Below are 8,164 nucleotides of genomic sequence, written 5' to 3'. Positions count from 1 at the left end.
TCATTGTCAGTCAGTGCTTGTTGTGAGCTCTTTCTTTCTTGTCCCGTGAACACAAACGGGCTATCAAGGATCTCGTGGGACAGTCGGCAGAGTCAGTAGATGTCCGTCTCGGAGCTTGTCAGCATTACAGCATTATTAATTCGTCTCTCCGTACGGTGTGTTGACAGCAGAGACAGCAGAATACGTGAAAGTTGACATGGCTGACATTGTGACAGGCTGACAGAACGAGGAAGCAGAGGTTTATATGTGCTTCACAGATGATCTATAAATAAGTGGTTTGGATGGGCTCTATAAAGAGTGTGTACCCCATTAGTTTAAAGCCTTCTTCCCTTGCTTATTCTTGTATTTTTTGGACTCCATCTCTCCTCCCCCCCCCCCTCCTTCCCCTCCCTCCCTTTCTCTGGATGGCTGCCTGTGTCTAGGAGTTGGCTGGGGCAGAAATAAACCACAGTAATGGCTTTGCTTTGCTGCTAATCTTGTCATAAGAAGGTGCGGCCCTGAGAGGATAGCTCCTCGCGTGTGATATCCTAATTTAAACATCAAAAGATTCCATCATTAGGAAGCGTGCGTCTAGCCCCAGTTTTCAAGGGAAATTATTACATCTTCCCGCCGCAGAAGTGTAATGCGGGAAGACGTTTCCTGTCAAGCACACACATAGACACACACTGAGAAACCCTCACCGGACTTGATGTTTGTGCACTTGAAGAAAAACATCATCATTAGCTGCTTTCTCTTGTGATAGACGGAGCGATGACTTTCTGGTGTCGCCAGCCCACCGCGGGCTCTGATGATCGCCTTCATTTGGAGTCGCTGCTCTCGAGATTGTCTTTGAGATTTGAGGCGCGGACGGGATCCGCTAAGCGGGATCCGGGCCTGTCTCGTGACAGCTCCTCCGGTGGGGTCTCCCTGTAACTTCAGACGGAGAATCTGATGAATGTCGAGCAGCACGCAGGATCAGACGCCGCCACACCTGGGTAATATTGTCACATGACAGGTGCGGAAGACCGAGGGAACGAGCAAACGTGCATCACACTGAACACTGGTACCAGAGGTGATGCAATAATAACAAACAGGTGAAAGCAACACAGGTGTTGATTTGATGATATTAAATCAATGAGATGATGCAATTTATCCAAACGTGTCTTTACTCTGCCCTGATTTGAAGTATTTGAGCTTCTTTCAGCGAATGTTTTGTCTGGATAGATCGTCCTCTCTGACGCCGACATGCACACGAGCATCGATACGTCCAGACGTGCCTCATTGGTCCCTTCTTTCTAGATCTTTCCGACATGAGCACCTTTCGTACCTTCTCATTCGTACAGTCACAGTTTGATTGGTTCCCAGCGGAGATGCGGCGTAAGAGCGGCTAGCGAAAAGCAGTAAACTCGACGTAAAAAGGCAGATGAGATGTTCTTCATCAGGTTGTGTAAAATCAGGAAGTAGCCACAGCCTGTTTTCCATATGACTGCACTTTAAACCCCCTCCAACGCTGAATCAAATGTTTCGTCTGAAGATACAGTCAAACGATTGAGAGACAGTTATTTAGTTGATAACAAATATGGCTGCCCGATGAAAGGCTTTCTGGTACCGGCTGTCTTCTCCTGCCTGCTGCTCTTGATGGGAGGATTTTTCAATCCTGAAGGGATTACACATTTATACTGACAAAAGCAAAAGGAGAAACTCACAAAGTCTTGCTTTAAGGAAGCTTTTCTTTTTCCCTCCTTCAGCTTATCATCAGCCACGTAAGATATCAAAAGTAATCTGTTAATTTGAGACAATACAGCAACAAAAACAGCACTTTGGATCAAAGTCTGAAGTTGCCTAATAGGCTCTCCGACTGTTTGGCTCCTGTAATTTGAGCGCTCACAGGGGACGGCGCCTGCTGCATGTGATCTATTGCTTCACAGCGGCACTTGCGTCGAATTATTAGCTTGACTGATGACGGATTTAAGAGCGAATCAAGAAATACCATGTTCCATAAGAGAGTGCCATCAAAAGACCAAAGAGGTGTTTGCTCTCTCAGTTTCACTTTCAACTCTCTTTCTCCGTCTCTCGCTCTCTCTCCCACTGAGTCTCTCTCTCTCTCTCTCTCTCTCTCTCTTTCTTTCACTTCAGGAACAGTACTACTGTAGGTTTCAGTAGCTGTATGATTTATTCATTGTTGTGTTTTCCCCCTTCTCCTTGAATATTTGGTAGAGAGGACAGGAAACTTTGAACCGAAGTACAAAGCAATGTATATTTGGGTCACACATTTCTCACATTCCTTCAGAGAGCTCTGTGTGTGTGTGTGTGTGTGTGTGTGTGCTATCTCTCTCTCTCTCTCTCTCTCTCTCTCTCTCTCTCTCTCCTTACTTTGTCTCCCTTCCCTCTCTCTCTTCTGAGAGCTCGTCTGGTGACTCGGTCGACTCCTCTCTCCGCCACGTTCGTCCTTGAAGTGAGAACCAGCAGGGTGCCGCCCAATCCGAGGGGAGGCTCGAAGGGAGGAAGGAGAGGGGAGGAGGAGGAGGAGGAGGAGGAGGGAAGAGGACGGGGCAGAGAGGTTAGGAGCTCAATAATGGATGATTTCTTATTGAAATAAGGCCCGGTGGAAAAACAGAAGGAGCGAGCTTGTCATTACCTGGGAAACAGAGCTGAATGCCTCGTCCCAAAATCCAACCAAGCAGAACCAGGACACAACAGAGTTACATCTGAAATCAATCAATCAAACACAGCAAAAGTTAGCCCGTACCTATTTACCAATAAAGCTGTAAACAGAACCAGCACTTGGCAACTTTACTACTTTGGTTCCTCTTACCGACATAATGGGTAAAATGAGGAGGTTAAACCTGGATGGATCCCATGCTCTGCCTTAGATCTTTAGGTTTAATGAGGGACCTGTAATGACATCATGCAAGCACGGTTTAACGTACCGTGACCATTCGTTGGTGTCATCACAAGCAATACATCATCTAACAGTGTCACTGCGCCGGCGTCAGCCAAAGCCCCGCCTCCATCTCCACCTCACCATGACTTTGACCTAGCTTGGGCTGATTGACTCAGCAGTCATTATCCCCCCCCCCCAATCCAGACAAAACTTGTCTGGATGCAAGCCAAGCTGGTAAAATATGAGCAGACGCTGAACCCCCGACACCACTCCTTCCCAGACACATTAGCAGCACTCACCTTCACCGCAACACAGCATGCTTTTTCAAACCCCGTGCGTCATAATCACCATATTCACACCGAGGAGGAACATTCTTCTTCTGGTGTGAAACTTCGGTGTCAAACAAGTCAAAAGAAACATGTGGTGGTTGCATCCGAATGGGACTGGTTTGCCAAACGCTACCGTAGGATCCTTTTGAATTCGTGCCGCTCTGGTGTCAGACGTGTGAACATTTGTTTTGTTTTTTTTCCTGCGTGTGCTAGACTGTCGCAATCTGACTTTTTAGGAGTTAATTATTCCACCCCCTTATTTTCTGACGGCATTTTTTAATTATTATGAATTCAGAAATTAGCAAGAACCGCAAAACAAAAATCGGGCTAATGACGTTAGCTGTAATTAAAATGGAGAAGTAGCAGGCTGCTGCACTATTGGCTTGGAGAGAGATGTATTAGCCGGGCATATGGTTATGATAATTAATCCCAGGACTACAGAGAAACAAATAAACACACACTAAACAAACAGTCTGGGGGGGGGGGGGGGGGGGGGGGGGGGGCTGCAGGAATTAAGACTTCTGGGAGGAACCCAAAAGATAAAAAAAAAGGGCTGATCTTTATCGTCATTGCTGCAACTAAGAGTATGAGTCCACACACAAAATAAAAGGGTAGGGAGAGAGGGGCATGATGGAGCAGAAAGAGGAGGAGGAAAAAAAAAAAAGAGAGGGGATGAAGACCTTGAGATTACCGCCTTAAGGAACTTCCTCGCATTAGGAATTCATCTCAGAGTTCCCCCCTTAAACAAGAAACGCATGCTCTTTTCTTTTACACAACATGTAGCTCTTAAGCTGGAGCCGTAACCTTTGCAATCTCAGTCTGCTTTACGTCACCGAGATGAAGCTATCTTTGTTGACAGCATTATCCCTTTCTTTGTTTTCCACAATACAAACAAGCACAAAAGAGCCTCATCTTCTTACCGACTCTGAAATTAACAGCCAACCCTTTTGTGTGGTGCTTATAAATAACTGGAAATGCCTCTTTTTCTTCTTCGTCTTCTTAGCGTGATTCAGGGCTAAGAATGCAAAAGAAGAGACGGCAGAGTGGAGGAGGAAGTGGGGCCATCCAGGCGCAATGGCGTGTGAATCGACATGGCGAGGGGTTTGTTATGAATCAGGAAGAAGCAACGCGGGATAATGCTCTCTCTTTTTCGCCTCTATCTGCTCCCAGTTGGAGGATGAGGGAGACAGAAGGGAATAGCTGCTAATAAGGCGCTGGGTGAAAGGCTTTGGGAAAGCTCCCCGCGGTGCCGGGCTGTAATGGAGATAAGCGTTCGCCGTGTTGTTGTCTCACAAAAATCAACAAAGGGAACATGCGATGGGAGATTTGCGGCCACGTCCCCAGTGAAAAGCGGGGCTTTCACTGCGCCGTAATGTTTAGCAGCATTAGAAATCATTAGGCCTGGCACAGAGGGGAGAGCGCGCCAAACGCATGTGCCCCAGTTAGTTTTCAAAAGCCGCCAGTAATCCATCCCTTAAACTCACTTTCTTCCTTTCACCTTCAAATGTGGGCAAATCTGATGGGGAGAACGCGGGCAAGGAAATAAGTGCTCGCTCTCTGTGTTTGTTTGTGTGTTTGTTTTAGCTGCAGATTTAGCCAATCTACATCCCCCGCGCCTTGTGATCTGCAGCAGCGATAAGGTCGCAGCCGGGCTTCAGTTAGACTAGCAGCAGGTGCCTCTGCCAGGCGGTTGGGGGGGGGGGGGGGGGACGGACGCAGAGCATGCTGATAAATGGGGCCAGTTTCCTGCATAAAGCGCAGTGCCCTATGGAGGGGGGGGGGGGAGAGATAATGTATGCGGAGTTCACAGGCACTGTGGGTTGCTGCTGCAGGGCGGGCGGGCGGACAGACATCTTTGGTGAAAATGATAGCTGCATAGAGATGAGGAGACTTCCAGGAGGTTATTTCAGCCAAGTCGTGCGTGTGCCCTCTGGAAACAGGAGAATGGACTCCTGTGATGTGCAGGGCTACGAATGCATGTTTGCTCCGCTCGGATGAGAGGAGGTTTAACGAGACGGCGGTGGTCAGGAAGAGGAGCGTTTAATATGTACGTAACGGAGGCAACGTTTAGACTGCTGTCCTACAGGAGGTTTCAATGCTGTGTCTTTCTTTGTGCATCATCTTTAGACGACAAGACCTGGCCTTCATGGAAATACGAATTCCATCTCTGATTTTAATTTCTGTGTACCGATGATTTGAACAGGTCGGATCAGGTTGATAGTATTTGTTCAGAAGGCTTGAATGAATTAGTTCAACAGAACTTGGAAACTGAAATACTTGAAGAGAACAACGGAGATGAATTAGTCATTTTTTTGCATTTGAATGCAGCTATCAGAGTGTCTTTCTGTGGCCCTGTTACGAAAGCGTTAACCTTTAAGTGCAGTTAACTAGCTGCAGCTAGCTCGTGCAGCTAACCAGCTGGTAATGAATGCACTGGGCCTTTGAGGTCAAGCCTGGTTGTCTGGGGACCCATTAGCGAGGAGAGTGAGCCCTCCCAGCATCCCTGGCTCTCACTCCCCCCCCCCCTTTCCCGCACGAGGCCCTCGGTCCTGCAGGCTCCAGCCCGAGCACAGCGCCAGAGGCCAGGCCGAGCTCTGCCCAGGGACCCCACCTCCATGAACTGTCATTTGTCTCGGCCATTCTGCCAGTGCCGCGGGCTACATTAAGCCTTGATCTATGGGACGGGCCAGAAGACTTGGCCTTGGGATTTAGACTGTGTACCCTGCACGACTTGGGCTCAGGTTTAGTCCTTGCGGTGGATTTTGTTTAAAGAAAAGCACATTTTGTTCCCCTTTAATCAAAGCCATGTTTCAAAAAGGCACAAGCATATCTTGTGAATCGGACAGAGCTGTCGACTGAAGGCCTTTCTCTGCCTTCTGGTTAACAGTATCACCAATCTTCTGCATCCTGGCTGTGGTGTTAAGTGTTTCTCCAAAGGGTCTGTGTTGCTGTCAGCACTCACACATTCACTTTTTGCGGCGCCGGACTCCTTCAGATGGCCTCAACGCCCCCCCACCCCACCCCCCCTCCTTTTGCCTTATCTCCGGGTTTCTCAACATAGCTGTTAATCTGTACTTGATGAAACGAGATCTAGGGTTTGACCACACTCCTGCTCGAGTTTCTCAGCGGTGACTGCCTGCTTTTCCTGTTCCCCGGACCTTTTCGCCGTCCACACGTCTCTTCTCGAACAACGTCCCTGGAGCCCCTCCAATCGCCAGGCCTCAACGAGAGCTGTCAAACCCAATTCTGCCAATGGCGGGTGTTGAAAGCTGGCGTGGTAGACGTTAAAGAAAAGCCGGCGTGCTGCTGTCACATTACTCCTCAGTTGTGTGGGGGGGGGGAAGTTGCCAGCAAGATCAGTTCGCAGCAACGCGATGAAACCACATGAAGAAGAGGGACCACGGCTGCTGGCTCTCGAACCTGCAGTTGGGCATTTGCATGTTTCTTTCTAAGGCAGTCTTTTCATCAGATTAGTGTTGTGCTGATGTTAAATACAAGTTGTCATAAATCATAATGTTCTCTTTAAGCTCATCTGCTTGCAAAAAATAATCGCGCACACACTTGCAATTACACACTTAAACAAGCCCAGTGTTTGTGTTGAGCACATGTCGGAGGTGGACATCTTCCCGTCTCTCCGGCTTTTTTGTGCTGCTCCCATGAATCATCGCCTCTTATTCCCTTTTCACCGCGCGGGGGGAAATCACATTAAGTGGAGCGCCGTGTTTGGCTCGCACCAGTCTTGTCTTAATAGCTGTAATTTGGAAAGGAGAGAAAGAAAAGGGGAAAGAATGGAGAAGAAAGCTCGCTCACAAGCACTAATTCCAGTCAACAAAAACACCCCTCTACGATCCCACCACATTAATTTGCATTAAAATATCCAACAGCTAAATATGTAAAGACAAAATAGTGGCATTCGGTTATTTATACCCAGGCATGTGTGCTATGGTAGCAGCTGTGTGTGTGTTTGTGCACACAATCTCCTGCTACTGTAGCAGGCTGAACAGACCTCCCACACCAACATGGTTATCATTCCACCTTCGCACAAGTTTTTCGAGAGCGAGAAAAGCCACGTGGAAAGGGGAAAAACAGAGCGCGCACAATATTATGGCCACCTGTTTTTTGTTTTGTTTTGTTTTTTTTCTCTCTGCTGCATAAATCGCCCAGGTGAGTTTGGGTAAAAGAAGGGCCACTTTGTGATTTTAGTCACTGAGATCACTCCGGTATAAGAGGAGATTCTGATTGGTCACTGTCTGAGCGCCCGATGGTTCTTCCTTGATTCAGTTCAGATAACATATTCCTTTTTCTTTCTTTACAAAATAAGAAATAAAATGTATGTGTCTAAATGAACAACAACAGGTTTTCATTTTATTTTGAATGCATGTCACTCTAAAGCCTGTGACAGAAATGCTTTCAGGGCGCTTGCTTTCTTACCTGGACATTACGCCTGACGTTAATCAGACTTTACCCTGCAGCTTCTCTATAAAACGTACCTGTCACATCCAATTGAGCCAATAATTGAGCAAGTAGTTGTCTTGATTCTTGGAAATTATTGTTCAGAAGAATAAAAAAATAATAAAAACAGCATTTATTGGAGTTTTCTAATTTGGGATAAGTCTGGAAACAGTGAAATAACTCACGCCATTCATCGATGTTTCAAAGTCAGGAATATTTAAATGTTAGCTTCAACTCAAAAAGCAATATGTTCATCTTTACCGTCGTTTTTTAGCTTTCTAAAATACTTGCTAATCTTCGTTTGTATTGCCACTGAAGGCAAACGCCGCTATTGGACGGTAGCAGCACCCAGTACCCAACGAGCAGAATCCTTGTACATGTGATTTGACTTCAGTCTCCCTGTCTCTCTGTCTGATGTTTTAACTTGTGAAGTGATGGACTTCTGGAGCAGACCGTGCTGAAATGACGTCACTCTTTCTTTATCAACATTCAATCGCAGGCTGTGTTTTGTAGGGAAACG

Source organism: Symphodus melops (genome assembly GCF_947650265.1).
Source record: "Symphodus melops genome assembly, chromosome: 23".
Lineage (NCBI taxonomy): Eukaryota > Metazoa > Chordata > Actinopteri > Labriformes > Labridae > Symphodus > Symphodus melops.
Note: the sequence above shows the minus strand (reverse complement) of the source record.